At 38.1% G+C, this 8,647-nt stretch overlaps 1 protein-coding gene across 2 annotated transcripts in view; it reads right to left on the reverse strand.

The window, feature by feature from the left end:
• Window positions 1-8,053, reverse strand: part of ipo11 (importin 11) — a 240,467-nt gene extending 232,414 nt beyond the window's left edge. For both annotated transcript variants that reach the window (XM_061900443.1, XM_061900433.1), the window contains exon 1: window positions 7,908-8,053. The gene's annotated coding sequence lies outside the window, so the exon portion shown is untranslated. The remainder of the gene's footprint in view (window positions 1-7,907) is intronic.
• Window positions 8,054-8,647: the final 594 nt, after the last annotated feature.

Here is an 8,647-nt window from a genome sequence, read left to right on the forward strand (position 1 = left end):
CATATATACATATACGTATATATATACACATATATACATATACGTATATATATACACATATATACATATACGTATATATATACACATATATATATATATATATATATATATTAGGGGTGTAACGGTACACAAAAATTTCGGTTCGGTACGTACCTCGGTTTAGAGGTTGCGGTTCGGTTCATTTTCGGTACAGTAAAAAAACAACAAAATATACATTTTTGGGTTATTTATTTACCAATTTTTTAAACAATGGCTTTATCCTTTTAACATTGGGAACACTATAATAATTCTGCCCACGTTGATCCACATTAAACTGCCTCAAGTTGTTGCTTTGATTAAATAAAATGAAAAAAACTTTCTTCTACATAAAAAAAGTGCAACATTAAATAGTTTCCATTGAAACTGTTTAATGTCCACTCATTATGCTTAATTTATTACAGAATTTGGGAAGCCTGTAGTTGACTTTTATTATGTAAATGTTGTATTTTTATCAACATGTGATAGCAGGGACCCTGCTATTCAAAACTAGGCTGCTACATTACTAATGATTCATGTAACTATAGCTGAAAAAATAGTACAATTGCAATAGGAGAGACTATTTATCCCTAAACACATTGGAGTTCAATGAAATAACAGACAGACAGGACTTTGCTGCCCCTAAAACACGCACACGCACAAACGCACACACACACACAAACGCGCACACACAGAGCAAAATGAGCTAACATCACGCTAAAAGTTAATTAGCCCTCACCTCAAGCTTATACTGTGAGCTAGCTGAGCTGCAGTTTAAGTTTCTAGAAGGTCAACGGGCTCATAGTGATGTTAGTAATAGTTGTGACTGGGAAGTGTTTAGTATAATTTGGGTAGAGTGCGCGGCTCCCCTGCTAACCGAATATCTCTGCTCGATGCTGAAGCATTGACTACATCATTCTGAAGTCTGAATACGCAACGCTGATTGGCTGTTACATTGCTCTGAATACGCACTGCTGATTGGCTTTGTATGTAACCAATCAGATGGTTGTGTGGGCGGGACAATGCTTGCTGCTGAAACAGAGCAACAGAGGCAGAAAGCAGAGCAGCTTGTGAAGACTTCTGCTTACAAACTTGTTCGGTACGCCCGCGTGCCGAACCGAATCCCCCGTACCGAAACGGTTCAATACAAATACACCCCTAATATGTATATATATATATATATATATATATATATATATATATATATACACACACATACATACATGTACATATATATTCTAAGATGATCAATAAAAAGCCAGATTAAAAAGGTGTCTTTAGCCTCTTTTTTTTTTTTTAATATCAACACTCTGCAAGCCTGGGGCTCTCTGGCAGGCTGTTCCACAGGTGGGGGACATAGTGGCTGAATGCATCACCTTGGGTCTTTGTTCTGGTATTTGGTAAAGCTAAAAGGCCAGTGCCAGAAGACCTCAGGATCTGCGAGGGTTGATACGGTAAAAGCAGGTCAAATAGATAAGAAGGTGCAAGGCCATTAAAGACATTTACAAACAAATGACAGAACTTTGAAATCGGCCCTGAAGCAGACAGGGAGCCAATGCAGCGAATTTGAAACTGCCGCCCTCTGGTCCTCATCAGCACGAGTCAGATGACTTTTGTAATAACTGTACTGATATTATTTTTGGGAAGGCCAGAGAGCAAGGCACTACAATACTCTAAACAACAGGAAATAAAAGCATGCATTAGTAAGTCTGTGTTGGTCCGAGAGACAACCGGGCGGACTTTGGCGATGTTCCCAAGATGATAAACACCCAATTTTGTGATATTTTTAATATGTGGGAATAAAAGTCAGCTCAGAGTAAAAAAAAATCACAGCTAGATTTTTAATATTGTGTTGATTTAAAGTCTTGTAATGTTGGCTAACATTTTCTCCATCTGGTCTTCAGGGCCTATAACTAAAACCTGTATTGTCCTGGGTGAGCTGTAGGAAATTCACTGTGATTCATGACTTGATGTATACAATGAAGTTGAAAAAGGGTATCTGTTGGTCCTGTGTCATCAGGAGACACGGCAATTTAAAACTGTGTATCATCAGCATAACTGTGGAAACAGATGCAATTTTTCCTAGTGACGGTCCCAAGAGGCAGCATATAAAGATTAAAAAGAATTGGACCTAAAATTGAGCCTTGACAAATACCACATCTTATCTCATGTGTTTCTGACAAACATGCATCCAAACTTACATAAAAACATCTGTCTGTGAGATAAGAGAAGAACCAGTTAAACACAGTACCAAAGAGGCACACCAGGTGTCTTAGTCCATTTAATAAAATGTGATGGTCTACTGTGTCAAAAGCGGAGCTTAGATCCAGCAGAACAAACACTGTAAGATATTGTTATCTGGATTCCACCAATCTTTAAAAGACCAGACTGTTGTTCTAAAATGTTATTTATATTTAAAAAGTCATTGACTTTGTTAAAAACATATTTTTCTAAAGTTTTACTTAAGAACTGTATGTTGGATAAAGGTCAGTGGTTATTAAAATATAATTGGGTCCAAACTGCTCTTTTTCATAAGAGGCTTCACCACCGCCGCTTTAAAAGCATCACGGAAGACTCCTGTCTGAAGAGAGCCGTTCATATAGTTAAAGGCTGTTCCCCAAAAAATGATTTAAAAAGTGATATGGGAATTGGATCTAAAAGGTAGGTTGTTGGGTTTACTTAGGAGAAAGCTTGACCAAGTGTCTTTGCATCAACGAAGACAAAACGTTCCAGTGTTTCCTTAAGCAAGGACTATAGATCAGCTGTGTCAGGAGATAAAACTTCATCCTGGTTCTGAAGTAGTCTGCAAAGTCTTAACAAAGGTAATCTGAGGGTGTTTTAAAATTTGTAATAAAATGTGTACTTGTTATATTTGAAATACGGGAGGCGACACACACCACGAGTGTGAAGGCAGACACCCCGGCCACAGAGAGTCTCCTAATGCAAAAATGCAGGAGTCCACGGCGCTAAATGACCTGCAGACGACCTGATTCTGGGTCGGGGTTTTATGAGTAGCAAGAGCAAAAAACCCACGTTGCGATCTATTGAGGCATCCTTCGATCTAGGGCTGGGCGATATATCGCGGGTTTGTCTCTGTGCGATATAGAAAATGACTATAACGTAATATTTGAGTACATTCTCACGCAGTTGTTTTTAGCTGCGGGCATTACACTACAGGCTCTTCCCACTCCTTCTTGTGTCTCCTCACAGACAGCAAGCGCACAAACTTACATACTGTCACATCATACGTCACATACGTATACGCTCTCACCCAGCAGAGAGGTAGCAGCGTGGCTAACAATAGTTGTGATGCTAGCGGACTCGGAGGTGCTGATTCTCATCCCAGTCGAGTGGTAATAAGAGAGAAAGAAGGTGCGAATATGGTAACAAATGAAGGAAGAATTAATTCCCAAGAAAAACCGCAGGGGGTCCATCGTCTGGCGGTGGTTCGGCTTCAAGCGGGAATACGTCGAATAGACAACTTTAATTTGTCAAGTGTGGGGCACAAGTGTTGCTACCAAAAGTAGCATTAGTGCTAATATGTAGCATCATTTGAAAAGTCACCTGCTAATAACTTTATTAAATACAGTTTTGGTCAATTGACTTAGTTGTGATTTCCTTCTCTGCATGAAAGTTTAAAAGTAGCATACCGTATTTCCTTGAATAGCCGCTGGGCGTGTAATATGCGCCTGCCTTGAATTACTGCCGGGCAAAACTCGCTCACCAAATTATTAAGCGCATGCTTACTTTTACCGCCGGGTAAAATTTGTGAGAAGAGGTTTTAAATTAATTAGCACATAGGCGGCTTTTAAAGGAAATACGGTATATTAATGCAGTATGAAGAAGAATGTTTTAATGTAGACCAGGGGTCACCAACGCGGTGCCCGCCAGCACCAGGTCGCCCGTAAGGACCAGATGAGTAGCCCGCTGGCCTGTTCAAAAAATAGCTCAAATAGCAGCACTTACCAGTGAGCTGCCTCTATTTTTTAAATTGTATTTATTTACTAGCAAACTGGTCACGCTTTGCTCGACATTTTTAATTCTAAGAGAGACAAAACTCACATAGAATTTGAAAATCCAAGAAAATATTTTAAAGACTTGTACTTCACTTGTTTAAATAACTTCATTTATTTTTTTACTTGGTTCTTATAACTTTCAGAAAGACAATTTTACAGAAAAAATACAACCTTAAAAATTATTTTAGGACTTTTAAACACATATACCTTTTTACCCAAATTCCTTCCTCTTCTTTCCTGACAATTTAAATCAATGTTCAAGTAAATGTATTTATTTTTTTATTGTAAAGAATAATAAATACATTCTAATTTAATTCTTCATTTTAGCTTCTGTTTTTTTGACAAAGAATATTTGTGAAATATTTCATCAAACTTATGATTAAAATTCAAAAAAATTATTCCGGCAAATCTAGAAAATCTGTAGAATCAAATGTAATCTTATTTCAAAGTGGATTTTAACTTATTTAAAACATGTCATCAAAATTTTTAAATTAATCTTAATCAGGAAAAATTACTAATGATGTTCAATAAATAATTGTTTTTTTTCAAAAAGATATGAATTAGCTAGTCTTTCTCTTCATTTTTTTCTGTTGAATTTTGAATTTTAAAGAGTCGAAATTGAAGAGAAACTATGTTTCAAAATTTGATTTTCATTTTTTTGTGTGTTTTCTCTTCTCTTAAACCGTTCAATTAAGTGTTTTTTCATTATTTATTCCCTACAAAAACCTTCCGTAAAAGGAAAAAAAATGGAATGACGGAATGACAGACAGAAATACCCATTTTTTATATATTTAGATTTAATTATTAAAGGTAAATTGAGCAAATTGGCTATTTCTGGCAATTTATTTAAGTGTGTATCAAACTGGTAGCCCATCGCATTAATCAGTACCCAAGAAGTAGCTCTTGGTTTCAAAAAGATTGGTGACCCCTGATGTAGACACATAGAATCATCATACTGCTGTGATTATATGCATCAAGAGTTCATTCAAGGCTAAGGCAAAATATCGTAACATATATCGTATATCACAATATGGCTTTAGCCCTACCCTGAACAAGTTTCCACCTCATCGCAGGGCCAACACAGATGGACAGACATTAGGGCAGTGGTTCTTAACCTGGGTTCGATCGAACCCTTGGGGTTCGGTGAGTCGGCCTCAGGGGTTCGGCAGAGGTCAAAACACACCCGACTCATTGTCTCAATAAAAACTTCTCCCTATCGGCTTATTACGGATACAGCAACAGCAGAAGTAACACTGAATTGCAGGTGTGTAATTTGTTGTGAGTTTATGCACTGTGTTGGTTTTGTTCTTTGAACAAGGTGATGTTCATGCAAAGTTCATTTTGTGCACCAGTAAAAAAACATGGTAACATGGTAACACGATAGATAGATAGATAGATAGATAGATAGATAGATAGATAGATAGATAGATAGATAGATAGATAGATAGATAGATAGATAGATAGATAGATAGATAGATAGAAAGATAGATAGATAGATAGTACTTTATTGATTCCTTCAGGAGAGTTCCTTCAGGAAAATTAAAATTCCAGCAGCAGTGTACAGAGTTGAGATCAATTTAAAAAAAAAAAAAAGTAGAAAGTAAATAATGGGGGTTTAAAAGGAAACAAAATAGAGAAATATTACAAAAAGAATAAAAACAATGGGAATAACAATATAACAGTAAAATAAGAATATAACAAGACAAAGTAGGCAGTAGTGACCATGTTATGAAAACGTATTGCACTGTTAATGTTTTGCATCCCCTGTCATCCTAGTACCCCCCGCCCCCCGTCCCAGAGAGGAGTTGTACAGTCTAATGGCGTGTGGGACAAAGGAGTTCTTGAGTCTATTAGTCCTGCACTTGGGATGAAGCAGTCTAGCACTGAACAGGCTCCTCTGGCTACTGATAACGCTATGCAGAGGGTGACTGGCATCATCCAGGATGCTCACTAGTTTGTCCACAGTCCTCTTCTCTGCCACCGTCATGGGGAACATATTCACCATTAATTATTGTTGCTTATTAACCTGCAAATTAGTAACATATTGGTTCTTAACTAGTCATTATTAAATACTTATTAATGCCTTGTTCGGCATGGCCTCATTATAACCCTAACCCTCTAAACCTGGCCCCAACCCTAACCAAATAACTCTAAATTGAGTCTTTGTTACTTAGAATATGTTCTCCATATTAAAGTGTTACCCAAAACACATAACTTTGTCTTGAATTAAAAAAAATATATATATATATTTTTTTCACTAAGAAGTAGAGATGCACGGTTTGCGGACACAACCGCGGAGTATCCGCGGGTCGGGCGGGTGACATGACGAAAAAATAGATTTTAAATAGATTCGGGCGGGTGGCGGTTGAACCAATTCGGAAATATATATTGTAATAATCCCAGGAATGTAGGCTCATAAAACTTCTTTGTTTGTCTTGTCTTTATTGCACAAGATGTATTGCAACCACACAACAGCTCTCATGTCTCTAACGCTTTTCCAGGGACAACTCGAACTCTCACTTCCTGTCGATTACGTCACTTCCCTATCTCTCCCGGAAGTCCCGCCCCCCAGTCAAAGTCATTGGCTAACACCCTGTAGCCATCCGCTACATTATAGATAGTTAAATGTTATGTTGAAGAGGTTCATTTAGCCTACTGACGTGTACTTATAAATGGTTGATTTATATAGACTAGTATGTAAAGTGTTGTACCTGACAACTCTTGATGGTACAATCCATATATCACGTCACAGACAACGTCACGCTAACATCACGTGACACCTCTGATGAAGGCTGCAGAAGCAAGGTAGCCCAAACTTGTCAGGTTGAACACTTTACCTTACTAGCCTATAGAAATCCACCATTTATAAATAGTTAAATGTTGTTACCCACATACGAAAAACAAGCAGCACTCTTTGAAACAGTAGCAACAATAATTAATGGTGAAATTGGTGAATTTGAAGGGAAAGTAAAGCTTTATATAAATCAGTTCAAGAAAGCCATTGTGTCTGTGCTATTTGGAGGGAGTTAAACTTTCTAACCTCACTAATGCCTTGCATTATCTATATTAGATATATAACAACGGGCGGGTGTGGGTTTGATGAAATGTTGGTTCGGGTGGGTGGCGGGTGGATGACGACTTTAGTGATGCGGTTGCGGATGATATAATTGCCTATCCGCGCATCTTTACTAAGAAGGGTTCGGTGAATGTGCATATGAAACTAATGGGGTTCGGTACCTCCAACAAGGTTAAGAATCACTGAATTAGGGCCAATAATGTGTTAATTTCACGACTGTATATATCGGTGTCGGTTGATATCAGTAATTAATAGTTGGACAATATCGGAATATCGGCCAAAAAATGCCATTATCGGACATCTCTAGGCCAAACCAAGAACATTTACTGCACAAACAAACAGTAGTTTGCTTGCACCATTGCATGCCTTCTACAATTTCTGCAGCCCTGAGATGATCAAGTACAGGCATAGTGCGAGCGAGCAGGCAACAGCAGACCCATTTTTATAACAGCCCAACATAAACCAAAACATCATGATTACAATATTTGGCCTTTTAGTGAACTGCATTTGACGCATGCAGCCACAGACACCTCTGCATGCAAAATATCAACACTTGACATAGCGTCAAGCAGATCACAAGACGGTGAGATTATTCCCTTTTTTGGTGTCAATCACAAAAAAAAAAACAAGGCACGCAGATTTAATTGAATTCCCCCTTTAAAAAAAAGATATGTGAACGACAGCCGAGCTAACTTTGGGGCTAACAAGCAAGCTAAACTTATTCAGTGAGGCAGACATTTAAAAAGCGATTTTGAGCCCTTGTTCTGGTAAGAGAGGCGACAGAATCCGACAGAGCTCACCTGAATGAAGGGCGGCAGGTGAAGGAAAAGCCGAATGTTGGCCTGTGACAGGACCAACTAAAGCCGTGTAATGAGTGCTAGTCTGGAGGGAGGATTGGAACACACGCTTGTTAGGATGGCGCCTGCGACACGGTTGGCGCGTGTTGATGACGTCACGTCGAGGCATCTGTTGTCATTACATCATTCTTTTTTGTTTTAGGCTGGAGATATAAAACGTATTTAAACTGACCATATTCTGAAATCCCCAAAAAGAGGACACATACAAACCCCGTTTTATTATGAGTTGGGAAATTGTGTTGGATGTAAATATAAACGGAATACAATGATTTGCAAATGATTTTCAACCCATATTCAGTTGAATATGCTACAAAGACAACATATTTGATGTTCAAACTGATAAACATTTTTTTTTTTTTTTGCAAATAATCATCAACTTTAGAATCTGATGCCAGCAACACGTGACAAAGAAGTCGGGAAAGTTGGCAATAAATACTGATAAAGTTGAGGAATGCTCATCAAACACTTATTTGGAACATCCCACAGGTGTGCGGGCTAATTGGGAACAGGTGGGTGCCAGGATTGGGTATAGAAACAGCTTCCCAAAAAATGCTCAGTCTTTCACAAGAAAGGATAAATGGGTTGTACTTGTATAGCGCTTTTCTATCTTCAATGTACTCAAAGCGCTTTGACACTACTTCCACATTTACCCATTCACACACACATTCACACACTGATGGAGG

This window comes from Nerophis ophidion, linkage group LG01, assembly GCF_033978795.1.
Source record: "Nerophis ophidion isolate RoL-2023_Sa linkage group LG01, RoL_Noph_v1.0, whole genome shotgun sequence".
In the NCBI taxonomy this organism is placed as follows: Eukaryota; Metazoa; Chordata; class Actinopteri; order Syngnathiformes; family Syngnathidae; genus Nerophis; species Nerophis ophidion.